This window comes from Panthera uncia, chromosome B1 (genome assembly GCF_023721935.1).
Source record: "Panthera uncia isolate 11264 chromosome B1, Puncia_PCG_1.0, whole genome shotgun sequence".
In the NCBI taxonomy this organism is placed as follows: domain Eukaryota; kingdom Metazoa; phylum Chordata; class Mammalia; order Carnivora; family Felidae; genus Panthera; species Panthera uncia.
In genome coordinates this window covers 145,464,238-145,480,732 of record NC_064811.1, presented here as the reverse complement: position 1 = coordinate 145,480,732, position 16,495 = coordinate 145,464,238, and the positions used below count along the sequence as shown (strand labels likewise).

At 33.7% G+C, this 16,495-nt stretch overlaps 1 protein-coding gene and 1 long non-coding RNA gene across 3 annotated transcripts in view; both read right to left on the bottom strand.

Moving 5' to 3' along the window:
- Positions 1–16,495, bottom strand: part of GALNTL6 (polypeptide N-acetylgalactosaminyltransferase like 6) — a 1,200,087-nt gene that overhangs the window by 1,133,275 nt on the left and 50,317 nt on the right. The window lies entirely within an intron of this gene.
- Positions 15,725–16,440, bottom strand: LOC125923209 (uncharacterized). Its single transcript, XR_007457938.1, has 2 exons — positions 16,350–16,440; positions 15,725–16,236 (listed from the first exon to the last, which is right to left on the bottom strand). It is a non-coding gene; the product is annotated as an uncharacterized LOC125923209 (long non-coding RNA).

Genomic DNA, 16,495 nt, shown 5'->3' with positions numbered 1-16,495 from the left:
CAATTTTATTTATTTCCATTTTTAGAGGGCCAGTTCCTGGAGGATAAAACTCCTTTGGTGGATACAACTCCTGGTTTTAGATACAAGCCCAGGACCCCCAAATTGACAGAGATATTTCTGCCACTCCTAAGTTCTAAAAATAGATTGTTTCATGACAAAAACAGAAGTTACCTTTCTTCCATATCTGACACAGCCAATTGGGATTTTCATATGCTAGCAGACAAAGTAACAAGTGAATTACTGTGCACTATGTGCTGTGATCTAGGAAGTACTGGAAACACTCAGAAGGACATTTAATTCAAATTTGTGGAATCAAGAATAAGCACTTTGAAACGAGAAATTTCTAAGATTAAAGCCAAAAGTTAAACAAGGAGATTAAAAAGGTGCAAGATTAGCACAGTGAAAACCCTGAATGATAGACTCTGAGGAAATGAAGGAATTTCACTTTAGATAAGACAAAATTCTGAGAGTCATAATAAGAGATATTTGAAAGGCACGCAGAGCCCAAATCATACAGAACATTTTTAGTTCCACTAATATGTATTAGGTGCTAATTTTCTGTTAGGTCATATTAAAGACTGTGGATTGTGTCCAAAGATTTGTGTTGGATCCATAGAGAACTTTAAGCAGACAAGTGACATGATGTGATCTGTTGTTGCGGTTGTTTTTTTAAATCACCATGGCTACTATGTGGAGAAAAGATCAGCGCAGAACATGAACAGCAAGTACATAAATGCAAGTGAAAGATAACAGTGGTCTGACTTACAGTTGGGGCAGTGGAAACGGAAAGACTAGAAATTTTAAGTTATTTTATAAGCAGAATGGAAAATGTGAGTGGAAAGTTGTAGGGAATGAGGTAGTACAGAATCACTGGACACTTCCAGGTTCCTGATTTGACATTTGGGACAATAGTGGTTCTAATTTCCTGAAATAAGAATGACTGTTCTGATTTTTATTTTGCAGATTATTCTAGCATTTGTTAACATATTTATTATAGAGGATGAACTTGAGGGCCCTTTGTCAATTGGATTGGAAACATTTACAAATATGAATTTAGACTGATAGAATCAACACTACTTTGACATTTATGGGATCTTCCCATACAGGAAAATACTGTATCTCTAAATGGTATGCTCTTTTTCCATCTATATTTTATGTCTCTATACAGTTTTATAGTTGCCATCATCTAGGCCTTATATATATTTTCTAAGCTTATTATGTCATTTATTATAAAAACATTTTACTAAGATGGATAGGTATTGTCTTAAACATTATAAATAGTAATTATTGGCTTATAAAAATGCCAAACATATTATTATATTTTTTGTAAATAACAACAAATATAATATTTTTGAAGATAATTTTAGTTGAATATATCTGGTTTTTCTATATAGCACTCATGACCATCAGAAAGAGAAAAACTTTCTTCTGAGATATCTGTATCTCCTCATTTTGTCTTTCAAACTGCATTGTTTATCTCTTCCAAATAAATGTTAAATAATATAGGTTATAAATAGCTTTTAAATATCCTTTTTTTCTCAGCCCCATCACCTTAGTATAACACTTTAGTATAACATTGACTCTTGGGTTATAAAAGATATGCCTGGGGCGCCTGGGTGGCTCAGTCTGTTCAGTGTCCGACTTCAGCTCAGGTCATGATCTTGTGGTCTGTGAGTTCAAGCCTCGCATCAGGCTCTGTGCTGACAGCTCAGCCTGGAGCCTGCTTCTGATTCTGTGTCTCCCTCTGTCTCTGCCCCTCCCCTGCTCATGCTGTCTCTTTCTGTCTCAAAAATAAACATTTAAAAAAATTAAAAAAATAAAAGATATCATCCCTAAAAAGTGGCCTTCCATTCCAAAATAAGAAAAAAAATAATTTCAATGGTTAGCTGATGTTGAATTTTATCAATTACTTTGTAAGATCTATTAAACATATCATACAATAAAGTATATTATCCAATTACATGATGCTAAACCACCACAATACTATCTGATACTCTTTTTAATTCAGAGCTGCATTCTATTAGCTAATATTTAGATTATGATGCTTGTCTTTTTATAAAAAGTACTACTTTTTTTGTTGAGGATGTTAGCTTGGTAAAAGGGCAAACTTTATTATATTTAACATCAGAATTATGTTAGCTATTCACAATAATTTGGTATTGAAATTGTCAAATTATTTAGTGGTTTATTTCTTAAATGAAGGTATATTTGTTACATTTAGGTTTGAACATAATCAGAGAAATGTCTGATTTCAGCAAGAGAGTTAGCTCTAAGACTAACTTTTCAATTTAATTCTGTATATTGAATTTGGGCCTACTCAAAAACATGGACATATTGCTCTTATTTTCTTTGGCATCTAATGTTTAAGAGACAAACTTAGACACAATCCAGATTTGTGTTTTGAAAATTGGATCTCTCCATTTCTGCTGTGGTGCATATAAAAAATCAATTTTTCCTTGAAATGCAATACATTCTCTAAAATGTCTAAATATCCAGATAGCTGATAAAATCAAAAGATGCAAGATAGGTTTTAGCCTTAAAAAATGTTACTATCCTCCAGCTTTAACACTGTTCTTGTTACTGTAATTCTGGTTTTCTCTTCAGAAAAGCCAATTATATAGATGGATGCAATCAGCATTTTGTAAACTTCAAATCTATACTTCTCTCCCTGATCAATTAAGTTTCTATTCTTTCTTTCTATCTTTCTTTTCTTTTTCTTTATTTTTACAATCTAAGATATTCCCTTAAGCCTTTCTCATGAATCCCTTACTGCTCTTTCCATGTTGCTTTCCCATCTCATCTCATCTACTTCTGCACACCTTTCAGTTGGCACCTGTTTGTATGAATGCCTTTTATTTACTTTACAATTCATTTCTTGATTCATAAAAACTGGGTTCTTGAAATTTATCAGGGTAATAGACTGGCAGCCATCTAACATTTACTTGTATTTCTAAGATTAAATCATTTTCACAATAATGTGTATGCCTACCTTTTAAGTGTTATTTCCCATTCTGTGTGTTTATTATTATTATATTTACTGGCTCCCATTTTATTAATTTTTAAAGCTTTTTATTTTACTTAATTCTCTTTGAATAGTTAAAATCTTGTTTAGATAAACTTCATATATCTCATCAAGGTACAGTTAGTGGATTTTTGAATCTCCTCTATAGCCATTTGGATTTTCATAGAACAGGAGGAAGCAATACAAATTCCTTCAGTGTCCTGCAGGTAATTTAAACTATGAGGTTTAATTTAGGTCTGGGTGGGAAATGTTATTAAAATATCCTGTTTTAAAAAATAAAGCTGAAACCTAGCTCTATTAGGACTAATACAAACAAACTATAATCTATGCATCCCAAGTAAACTAGGTTCAATACAATTTAGGTTTTGTAATGGTGTGACTATACACAAAGAGTTGATGGGAAATATACAGCTTTGAGTGTTATTTTGTTACATTACAACCACATCTTCTTGTTTAATGTATACATAATATGAAATAAAATTATGACTGTGCTAGCATACCTTGATACCTAGTTTCCTTCAATTTCTGAAGAATTTAATCACTATATCTCATATTTGAAAGTATTTATCATATACTCAATAATGTGGCATTTTCTTAATTTCTTTCCCACAAAATAATCATGAGCATATAGATTAGAAGGACTATCAGAGTTTAATGACATTTTGAACCTAAATGTGTGATGTAAACATAGGAATTATTCAGTAAAATGATTATTTCCTTTAGAGACAACATAAGAGCAATCATTATAAAGAATATTTATAACATTTTATATTTTCACACATAATAATCAACAAAGCACCTGGAAGACATTTAAGGTGTTCTACCCTAGAAATAGAATATTCTTTTTCACAGGTGCATCATCAGTTAAGACATGCACGTTGTCCTGAAAGCAATTTTCACTTTGGAGGACTTAGATGTGTAAATGTAACAATTTCTTTAAACTAATGATGAATATCATGTTCAGTGTTAAGTTTAATAATCTATTAAAGCCTTTGCAGAAACTTTAGAACAACTAATGTAACATATTACTTGGCTACTGAATTACAGAAAGATGAAACATCACCAAGAATGTACTGAGAGCATATCAAAAGTAGATCAAAAAGTTTGAAGGCAAAGACAGAAGCAGAATATTTTAGTTATTTTAAAGAAAACAGGGAGGCGATTACCAAGAATACATGAACTGAAGTTATCTCCTTTCAGAAATTCTAAATCCTTTTTTATTGACAAAAAATACCATTTATCTAGTCTCTATACAAAATGATAGAAAACCGTGAAGTTATCTTAAAATTGAACACAGAGGTCTACAATAAATTCCCAAAAGGCAATTGACATTGCTCATAAAAAAAAAAACAAAAAAAAAACATGCTTATTGATTAGTTGTTCTGCAGTCAAGCTAAGTAAAGAAGAATTCTCCATATTTATCACCATTTTTCATTCTAACACTTTACAAGTACTTTCAAGAATGATACTTCATTTGATTTTCAAGTGATTGGTACTTCACTGATCTTCCTGGAACTCAAACTATAACCCAATGATAGGTAGTATTAAGAGAACTAGATGCCTAGCTTTTCTAGTTACAAATTTCTTTCAAGTCAGTTTGTACAGAAAATTTGTGTTCTTTCAGAGGACACATTACTCCATATTTCTATTGTAAAATATATTTCTGGTCTCTACAATATGTATTTTTTCACAATATCACTCTTTTTAAAGTGTTCAGTTACAATCAACAGATTTTAATTCAAAACCCAGTCACAATGGCCCTAAGAAAAACCCAGATAATTTCTGAACCAATGGAACCAAATGACACTCATATGTTTAAGACCTTTTAAGTTATGATATTTGGTTATCTGACTCAATTCATACCACTAATGACCTAATTTAATAAAATAATTAAGAACAAAAAAATTAGTATTACTTACCAAAATCATTTCATTACTGCATAGAATGTGACATTCTTTACAAAATGCTATTGTTCTTTTAATAAGGCACGATTTCAATACATTAAGGCATTTACATTCAGAATTCCTTGGTCTAGTGTATTATTCTCATTTTTTAAGTAAAGAGTTAATTTCTGCTTATTTATAATCTTAAATATGATAATTAAAATATATTTTCCAAATTCTCAAAAATTATGTTTTAGACATTATAAATTTAAATAAATTAAAATGTATTTGGGATATTTCAGGCTTTGAATATATATTATTATAAAGTAATTAGTCATATGTTCACTTCACACTGAGATTTTGTTTCCAAGTCCCATCCAGGATGGATAGCATGGTAATTCTTTTCCCTATAAAGTGAAAAATTAAGCCCAAAGAAAAATCACCTTCATTTGTATTCTCTTCTTCAATAATTCTACATATGGATATGCTGATAATGGAATATGACATTTCAAAAGTTACCTCTCAAATAAAATTCTAATTTGTCCCTGTAGACCTCTGACTGTTAAGTAAATCACCTTGGTATAGTGCCAGTGAACTGCAATGGACAAATCTAGGTTGAAATACCGAGTTATTTGTTGAATTATTACTAACAAGTGTCTTTATCTAGTATTTACTTAGTAGTTCTCAAATCTACAATGGGAATATACCACCTACCACATAATGACATTGGAAAGAATGCAGGAAATAATAAAAAACAAACATTAAGAAAATTGATCATACAAAATACTCAGCGTAGTTAGTGGCCATTACTGACAGTGCTAGTGGCAAAAAATACCATCAGAAATATTGGAAATGCTTTTGAATACTTATTAAACATTAGCAAGTGATATTCTCCCCATTAAAAATGTCATAATTGTTTTGGAAGGCAGATTTACACAAAAATACTTCTAAAACCTATGAAGTTCTTTGGATGATGTAACACAGGACTTAGCTTTGGTGACAGTTGTCAGCAGCAGCTTCACACAGCAAACAGAACTTCATTTAGTTCTTGAAAACTAAGGAAGTTTTCACTGATAGAAATGAAAAGGCATTCCAAGGAAAGAGAAGAGTTTGCTTAAATGCACTGTGTTTCAAAAGTGTTCGAGAAAATAGAAGACACACTGAGTTGGTGTGAATACAGTACATCTAATCAGGAAAGCGGACTGATGCTAAAATGTAAAGGGTTGCAAATGTCACCTGAACTATTTTATTCGACTCCTAATTCCAACACTGGCAGAATTACTATTTCTAGACTGGACCTCTCAAACAAAATCACTTCAAAACTGTACAACTTATATGGGTATGATTTCGTAAGCACTGAACAAGAAGCAGTGCCACACTGTGGGAAGAAAAACTGAGAAGATAAATCTACCTACATCCTGGCTTCCTACCTGGGGGTATGTTCTAGAAATGAGGTGTTGATCATTGCTTAGTATTGCAGAGCTGAAGAGCCTTAGACTGGAGTCTGCATCTGTACAAATGAGTGAACTCTGTGGGGCAGGATATTGAAGAGGAGTAGGGTTGGCCAGGTACTCTTCACGGAGGTTCCATGAGATGAGAAATTAACTGAGTATGTGCAGAGCAATACTGTGTGAGATCTACCAGAGAATTATGGCTGAAAGCTGAAAGCTCAATGGACAATGTACCACAAGTTGCTCCAATGACAGACAATGGAGGTCTGGTTCGGCAGATGGGAGATACCTCACGGCGACACCTCAGGCACTCATTTGAAATGTCAGAGAAGCCCACAGGTCATTAGAAAAAGACTACATTGTGAATAAAGGGCCACTTCCCAGGACAAAGAACAAAACCAAAATAGATCCACCCTAGTGAAGAATAAGACCAAGTATCAGAGGGAGGACAGTATCTCCTCATAATTTAGCTGATTGGCAGAATAAAATTCAACATTCTGTTGGGACACCTGGGTGGCTCAGTCAGTTAAGCACCGAACTCTTGATTTCAGCTCAAGTCATGTTCTCATGATTTGTGGGACTGAGCCCCACTGTCAGCACAGAGCCTTCTTGGGATCCTCTCTCTCCCTCTCTCTCTCTCTCTGCCCCTCCCTTGCTCATGCTATCTCTCAAAACAAATAAAAAATAAAACAAACTTTTTTAAAAAATTCAACATTCTGTTAAGGAAAACAAGATTCTGGCTCAGAATAAAGCTATTACCAGAGATAACTTTTATCTGAATGACCTTCCTGTATGACAAGGCAAACATCTAATTACCAAACATCTGCTCTTCTTATTGTCCTGTGAATCACCCTCCTCCTGTTGAAGCCCCAGGCTCCTATCCTATTCCTTAGCTCAGGATGGCATTTAAACCTCAATTACCCAACTTGTCCTTGGGTCCCACGGTCTTTGGGGGCCCCCTGCATGTACATAATTTTGTTTTTCTCCTATTAATCTGTCCTGTGTTTGTTTGATTATTAGACCAAAGAATCTAGAAGGGCAGAGTAAAAATTTTTCCTCCCAACAACATATATTTTAAAAAATAGTAAATATGTAAAGAAGCAGCTTCAGTAAAGGGGCTAAGAAATTTTAAAGTAGAGCCTTTTTCTGGTAGTCATTTTCTACTTCATATATTGATTATTCCAAATTGAGCAAGTCTAGAGGAATAATGATTAAAGCCAGGTGGCAGGGATGCTTAAACCAAACAATGGCAATATATATTCCATTTCTTGATCATAATTCCTATTATTTTGTAAGATGTTTCTCTTGTAGACTATGAAAGACTAATTTTCTCCCAGAATGTATAATGTATGGATTAGTGGAAACTACAATTCTATAAAATCAGATTAGGATGTTATTTAAATACCAGTTGTAATATTTATTAGCCATGTGATATGGAGAAGTTAAATTAACTCTCTGATTCTCATCTTCCTCATCAGTAAATAGACCTAGTGTTGTTGTTTTTGTCGAGAAAAAATATGGTAATATTTGAATAGGGATAGACACATTCTATGTGCCTAATAATTGGTGACAATTATTGTTGTAGATTATTGAATCAAATAAAAGTGTTATCAAATGGGCAAGAAAGGATTGATTCAGGAGGTCTGAGTTGCTTAAATCCTTCAAAGGCCTATCTTCAGGACTGACCTTTGTCTAGCTCTTTGGATACAATCTTTGAGACCCTGGGATACTATGCCTAATAAAAGCGGTATGTGTTTATTTGTTTGTTTTTGTTTGTTTGTTTATAGCTGAAACCCTGGGCCATCCTGTACTAATCTGACCAGATTACTTAACCTAACAATTTGGATGATGCCTCTTTTGGTCAGTGTATGGGTGGGGATGAGGAGGAAGGAGTAGGAAGTAGCTGAAGTCAGTCACACAGTCACCAGATGCTTAGGTGACTGACCCTAAACAGAAACTGGAAACAAAGACTTGGGTAGGACTTGATTCAAGTAAGTGATGACACTTCAGATGTGTTGTCACACACCATTGCTGGGAGAATTGAGTGAGTCCCTGTGTAGCTTCACTGGAAGGGGACACCTGGGAGCTTGGACCTGGTGTGTCTTTTCTCTTTGCCAATTTTAATTAGTATCCTTTTTTTGTGATAAACTGTTACCATGAGTATGACAGCTTTCTTGAGTCCCAAGAATCATCCTAGTGTGTTCTCAAGACCAAGTGAAGTCTTAAAGAATCCACAACACAGCATGTTTCTATACCTTCTAGAAAGGACCAAAATGAATACTGCTCAAGACCATCCATTCTAGCCATGGATTACTATTGCTCTTAGAAAATTTGATGAAAGCTCAAACATGTTTTATTGGGGGTATATGAACATTTTATAAAAATTTTCAATGTTCTGTTTTCATTTAGATTAAAATGTAAGCAATAATTTAAACATATTATAGACTACTTGTATAATCACTGTATAATCAAATAGTGCTCCAGAGTATCAGTCCCTGTGTTTGCATTTACAGTAACATCTGTGAAAGCTACTATTACTCCTGTAATCTTAGAGGATGTAAAAATGAGGCATGTAAAGATATAACTGTGTTGATAACTATTAGATATTGGGATTTACTCTGAAAATAAATGTTTCTGAGTAGAAATGAATTATAAAGAGACATATTAGTATTTACATGAAAAAAAATCAAGCCAACAGCTAGTATATTTCACATATAAGATGTCACTTGTGAAAAATTCTGTTTTATCCTTAACATTAAATTCTTTTTAGATTTTAATATTGTTTATATTTTATTCAATACTAACTTTATATATTCATTTGCTTTAATAGTTGTATAAAAGAAGTATAAAGAGTTTATAACAAGTATCATAGTTATATACATGTAACAAAAATATGGTATATCAGTTTCAGTCAATATTTGGAATCTGTAAGAATTTCTTTCATGCTTTTAAAGAGAGCTGCCTATTTCTGAGTTTAAATAACCTGAAATGGGAAATGCATTTGTGTTTGAGAATTGTGAAAGGAATAGAACTAAAAAAAAAAGTTTAATTTGTAACTAAACATGTGGATAATTTTTTAGGCATCAAATTATTGTGCATAAAACTGGTTTCAAGTTGATAAGAGTACTTCAGCATTTTTTTTAATGCTGCAGGTCTCAAATCCCTCACCTGAAAAATGTGGATATTAACATCATATACTCCACAGGATTTCTGTATAGGATTAGTTAAATAATTTATGTAATAAGAATGAGAAAGAAAGAAAGAAAGAAAGAAAGAAAGAAGAAAGGAAGAAAGAAAGAAAAAGATCGATCATGGCGCTTGGAATATAATAAGCGCCAGTAATTTTGTTCCCTGATTTCCTCTTCTTTGTAAAAGACCCTAGTATTGGAATTTTCTACTTCAAAGCTAAGTTAAACTATCAATAGAAAGACTCTTCAAATCTCCTTTAATATTGCTTCCTGAACTTAACGTTATACAGTAACATACGATAGATAACACAAGAATACCTTTTTGCTACTTCAGTGAAAATAACTATCTATACTTTAAAATGGACATAATATTTATTCTAATTCATATATTTTTACATAAGTTTTTGCAATGCAGAATTTGGGAGAAATATAAAATAATGCATGTATTACTTTCTCCTGACTAAAACTGAACATTGAAAACAAAACATAAACAAACAAAAACTCCAGTATCTCTAGCAGTTGAAAGAAAACATGGAAATGCCATAAATATGATTGGATTACCTAGAGAACTGGGTTCACATCATTGACGTAAGCACTGATATTATTCAGAGATTGTATTAAGCAGGTTACGGCAATCCTGAACCAGATGAGACACAGACATAGTTCACCAATTTCTGATACGATTCAGTTATAAATGGGGTTTCCCATGTCCACATTCCCTTCCAAAAACATATACATTAGAAATTTCTCCTGGAGTGCCTGGGTGGTTCAGTCAGTTAAACGTCCGACTCTTGGTTTTGGCTCAGGTCATGATGTCACAGTTTGTGAGATCGAGCCCTGCATGGGGCTCCAAACGACATTGTGGAGACTGCTTGGGATTCTTTCTCTCTCTCTCTCTCTCTCTCTGCCCCTCTGCTGTGTGCCTTCTCTGTCAAAATAAATAAATAAACTTTGAAAAAAAAAATTTCCTGCTTCATCTCAAATTAAATGAGACAACTACAAAGCAACTCACTTGCAACTTATCGTAACATTACCAAATGAACAGAACTGCCTTATCACCAATTTCCAAAATAACAGTCTCACCAAATTTTGCCATTCTACTTTGATACATCTTACAAAAAGATGATTTCCCTTTATCTCTATAATGACATCATTAATCATTTTTTTCTCTCACTTTTATAATATTTATGTTCCAGGACTCGCCAGTGGATTAACCCAACACTAGTTTTCCCTAAATCTTAACATCACTAAAATGATTCTCTTCTTACTGCTGAATCTTATCACCCCAATCCTTATGACTTTTTGGGATTTAGGGCCACATTCCCTGTGTTAAGTCCATCACTACAACATCTCAAACATCTGTTTTTATCCCTGCCTTCTTATGAACAGCCTTCCTCTATCTTACTTTTTAAAAATCCCTTCTAATCATTCACTCTACAGTAAACATTTTTCTAGGTAATACCCCACAATGGAATGTGTCTCAACATTCTTTCTGAATAAAATACTGAGAAATCAAGAAGAGACTAGAATTGAAAAGAGACAATTATTAATGATCATTATAAAGTTAGGGTTTGGTAAAGTATCTTTTGCCTATTACAGCCACGATACTTAGTTTTTCCACTTTCTAATGCACATGCCTATGTGTACACAAAAATGTTATTATATACTAATATTCAACAAGGAGCTTTATAATATGCAATATGCCTTCACTTATTTATTGCCATGCATGGATTTACTTAACACCAAAGGCTTATATGTATATGTACACTGAGTATCCCCACTAAAAAGTAATGTCCATGAGTGCAGGATTTTTATCTTCAAATCACTGCTATAAACCTAGAAGAATATATGCCAGGCACTCAATAAATTTGTCTTGAAAAATAAAAAAAGGGAATGGCAATAGTGAATGTGATGAATATTAACAGACTTTAAGACCTATTGTGATGCTACAATAAACAAGACGATATGTATTAACAAAAGAATAGACCAATCCATCAATGTAACAGAACAGAAACCCCAGACATACACTCCCACAAGTACAGTCTGACAAAGGAACAAAATCAATCCAATGGAAAAAGGATACTCTTCTCAACAAATGGTGTTCATTCAAATGGATGTCCACATGCCAAAAAAAAAAGAGAAAAGAATCTAGAACACAACCTACACCTTTTGCAAACATCAACCATTAGATCAAAATGGATTATAGACCTAAATATAAAATGCAAAGCAATAAAGCTCCTATAAAATGACATGAGAGAATCTAGGTAAGTCTGGGTTTGGTGATGACTTTTTTTAGATGCCACATCAAAAGCATGATCCATGAAAGGAAGGCTGATGGTTGGATGTCATTAAAACTAAAAACTTATGCGCTATGAAAGACACTGTTAAAGAAATAAAAAGATATGTCACAGACTAGAGAAAATATTTGCAAAACACATACCTAATATCTAAAATATTTAAAGAGCTTTTAAAACTCAAAAATAAAACAACCCAATTAAAAAACGGGCAAATAATCTGAACAGACACCTCACCAAAAAACATTTACAGATAGCAAATTCATTTGAAAAGATGTTCAACATCAGGGCGCCTGGGTGATTCAGTCAGTTAATCATCTGACTCTTGGTTTCATGATTAGTGGGATTCAGGCCCACATCAGGCTCTGCTCTGACAGTGTGGAACCTGCTCGGGATTCTCTCTCTCTCTCTCTCTCTTTCTCTGCCCCTCCCCCATTCATGCTCTCGCTCTCCTTCTCAAAATAAACTTAAAAAATGCATATGTATATATATGTGTGTGTGTGTGTATATATATATGTCATTGAAGAATTGCAAATTGAAATAAGATGCCACTATACACTCATTAGACTGGCTAAAATCCAAAACATTGACAACAAATGCTGACAAAGATGTGGAGGAATTCTCATTTATTGCTTATGGGAATGAGAAATGGTAGATACTTTGGAAGATCATTCAGAAGTATCCTACAAAACTAAACATAACTCTTACTGGAATATCCAGTAATCACTGGTATTTACCGAAATGAGATGAAAACTTATATTCACACCAAAACCTGCACACAGATGTTTATAGCAGCTTTATTCATAATTACCAAAACCTAGAAGCAACCAAGACGTTTTACAGTAGATGAAAGGATAAAAAACAGCAGTAAATCCAACATTGAAGTTTTATTCAGCAACAAAAAGAAATGAAATATTAACTCACAAAAAGACATGGAGGAACCTCAAATGTATATTGCCAAGTGAAAGAAGCCAATCTGAAAAAGAACATGTATACTGTATTAATCCAACTATATGACATTCTGAGAAAACCAAAACATGGAGACAGCAATAAGATCAGTGGTTGCCTAAGTTTGGAGTGGAGAGTGGAAGGGACGAACAGGTGGAGTACAGAGGATTTTTAGGTCAGTAAAACTGTTCTGTATAATACTGTACTGCTAGATATGTGTTATCGCACATTTATCAAAACCCACAGGATGTAAAACAAAAAGTGCACCCTTCTGTAAAGTATGGGCTTTAGTTAAGAATAATGTATCAATAGTTGCTTATCAATTATAACAAATGAGCAGCACTAATGCAAGATGCAAATAACAGAAATTTGGGGAGAGGAGAAGAGGTGGAAATATGGGGACTCACTGTACTTCCCAGTATATTTTTTATATCCTAAAGCATATTAATTTTATAAAGGAAAAATATATTGTAGATCTCCTGAAAATGCTTTACTGGCTCAGTTTTTTAATATAGGAGAGAGAAGGAGATAGGAAAATTCATACCCAGTTCAAAGACCTCTACCTATGTAAGACTTTCTCTAACCCTTCTTTTATATCATGTTCCATTCATTCATTAATTCAATAGTTAATGAGAGGGGTATGGTATGCCTTCAGAGGGGTACTCCAGAAGGAGAACCTGACCCTGAAGCAGAGATTGGGTAGAAGGGAAGCAGAACTCTCATGAAAAGGAGTGAGGAGAGCAGGGTAGGGGAAGGGGCAAAGATTGGTGTCAGCTGGAGTGGAGCTAATGCCTGCTTCCATACAAAGTTGGATGTCCCATCCAAATATCCCTTACTTGCTTTCTACAGCAACAACTTCCTATCTGAAATTCATGTACAAAGAGAGACAACAAAGAGACAACTTCCAGAGTCCAAAGCAAAGAGCTGATCCCTATCATGAAATCAACTTTGTGAGAACTGATACATAAAAACTGAAAATTAAAATCTATATGGCCATTTCTCATGTTCAAAACAACTTCATATTTAAACTTGAACTATAGTATCCCCTTCAGACAACTGGGACACATTATTTGGAAGGCATAACTGCCAACAACTGGCCAAGGATGGTCTTCCTGAGAATGAGGCAGGCAACAATCTCCCAAGGAGAGGGATGGGTGCCACAAGCAAGACTTCAGGATCTGGGCATGGCATGGAGAGTGTCCACAGCACTGGGTGAGCACTACAGAAAGCAGTTACAGAAATAAATAAGACCCAATCATTACCCTCAAGGAGCTCATCAAAGAGCACATGTTTTGCATTTGGGTAGTCATTGTTTATAGTTTTCTTCTCCGTTTCACAGAAAGTTTCCTTAAAAGCAGGAACTATATTATCATTTCTGTATTTCCATTGCTTCATGTATGCATTCCATATATAAGGAAAAATGAAAAGAAAGAAAGGAAGAAATTTTAAAAATGTGGCCCAAATAGAGAGGAAAAAAGGAAGATAGAAGAAAAGGGAAGAGAAAGAAAGAAAAAGAAGAGATAAAGAAAGAAGAGAAAAAAGAGTAAGAAATTAAAGAATGAATACAAAGTAAAAGGAGAAAAGATGGAAAAGGTAGAAAAAGACATAGGAAGAAAAAAAAAGAAGGAAAGATGACAACATTAAGGAATAAAATGTGAGAAGGCAGGTAAATGGGAGGCAGGCAGCCAAGAGAACTTAAGGGAGAGAATGCGAAGGGCCCAGTTGGCCAGGCCAGCTACACCAGTGGGGAAATGCTCACCTGGGTTTTAAATAAAACCATTTCTGCGTTTTAATCAATGAGGTAAGTTTTGCTATTCTATCTACCTAAACGAATGAATACTAACATTTTTGAGAGGAAAGCTATCAAAAAGACACAGCGGAAAAAAAACAACAACAAAAAAACATTTTACCTCTTACAGCCCTAGATTTCTTCTGTAAGTTACCTGAAAGTTTTTTTTTTTCCTTAGTGTGACTCTGGAATTCACAAACTATTAGGTGAATAATGATATGTTTCAGAAGATCACATGATGTAGATATTAATATAATTTTAACATATAATTGACAGTTGGCAATAATTCCCAAAATCACAATACATGGATTTCCTTAATTTGTAGACTGTAACATAAAGAATTTATCGTTTTCTTCACACAATGCCTCTTTGTTGGAAGTTCGGACGTTATACGCATGGGGAAAAAAGCTGATGTTAAGATTAAACTGGTGATAAATGCTTTGAACCGCAAATATTTCTTACCTTCACGGGCGTCCCATAGTCTTCCTATTTCCTACAACTGAGTATTTAATTTTCAAGTTTCTGTGAGCACTAGGCACAAGGATACTGCTTACCCTCCCCTCCCCCCACATTCTTCGTCTTTTGCCACTTACATGCAAAAGAGCATCAACTGCTTTGAATAAAAGCCCAGTACCCATTAAGTAGACAGCAGATCATAGTGGTGAAGTGAGACAAGTGACAGTTGTGCCCAGAAGTGGACAACTGAATGAGAAGCAGGTATTTGTCATCACTGAAAACTGGGAACTTGAACGTTGATTCCGTATGTATTTAGTTCCAATAATTTCCAATACCTCTTAGATATTTTTCTGATACATTACTATTCAATATTTTGAAATGTCTTTTTACTTTGTGTCTGGTCACTGGAAAATAATCAATATCACACCCTGATTTTGTTATTTCAGCACTAATTTACTTTGAAAAACAAAATGAAAATTGTTGAGCGAAATCCTCTGCTTAATTCTTCTTCTCTAATACATTTGCAAGTGAATCTAGAGGAAATACAGTCAAAAGCTCATACTATAAATTTTTACTTTGCTGGATATTTTAAACTCCTTAGAAATATAAGTCGTAAAGTAGTGGTTGTGATCAATTTTATTGGAAAAATCAAATTGCTATGGTCTTTCTGATACATTAGAAAATGAATAAAACTCATAGTCAGCTTTGCTTTATTATGACTTTAGTTCACGTACATTATTGATTACAAGAGCAAGTGAATCTATAGGTCCAAAACACACGGTAATTTTTCTCTATGTTAATTCTGAAGAAAATGTGTCCAAAGTAAAGAACAAAAGTTTCCAAAAGAGAGAAACAATTCAGTTCATTCAAACTAAACTTAAGAGCTATCTGAAAATGTTACTGCTTTCTTCATCCTGCAGTCTAAGTTAAAAGAGATTGGTTGGCTCTAAAAATAAACATAATATATAACTCTCTCTTAGGCATTGTCAAAGCAATATGGAGGGACTGATGAGGGTTTTTCTCCAGAGTTTTAATGAACCTTCTTCTTTCTTGATTCAGTCCTAGTATCATTTATTTTTAAAGCAATCGGTCACATCTTTCTGCTAGGCTGATAGTCTTCTGACTGATTCTGCCACAGTATACAACAATAAGAAATGACAAAAATTTCAAGCTGGAAGTCAGTGATGAGCCAAGTTTGTAGTCGGCTAAAAACATGAGATAGAAAAGTGAAGTAGAGTGTGAACTTAGTTCTATAATTTAAAATACTTATTACTTTGAGGATCAAAGAGAAATAGTGAATAAATAAAAATGCTCTTACTTTTAAATTCAAGTTTGTTCCAATGTTTTACTTCAATTATCAGGCAAACCTTGTGAATTATACACAGCCAGAAATGCCTTGAGCCTCTATTAAAAGGCTAATACTCGTCACAAACATAGAATGTGAAATTAAAGTTCTGTGACATC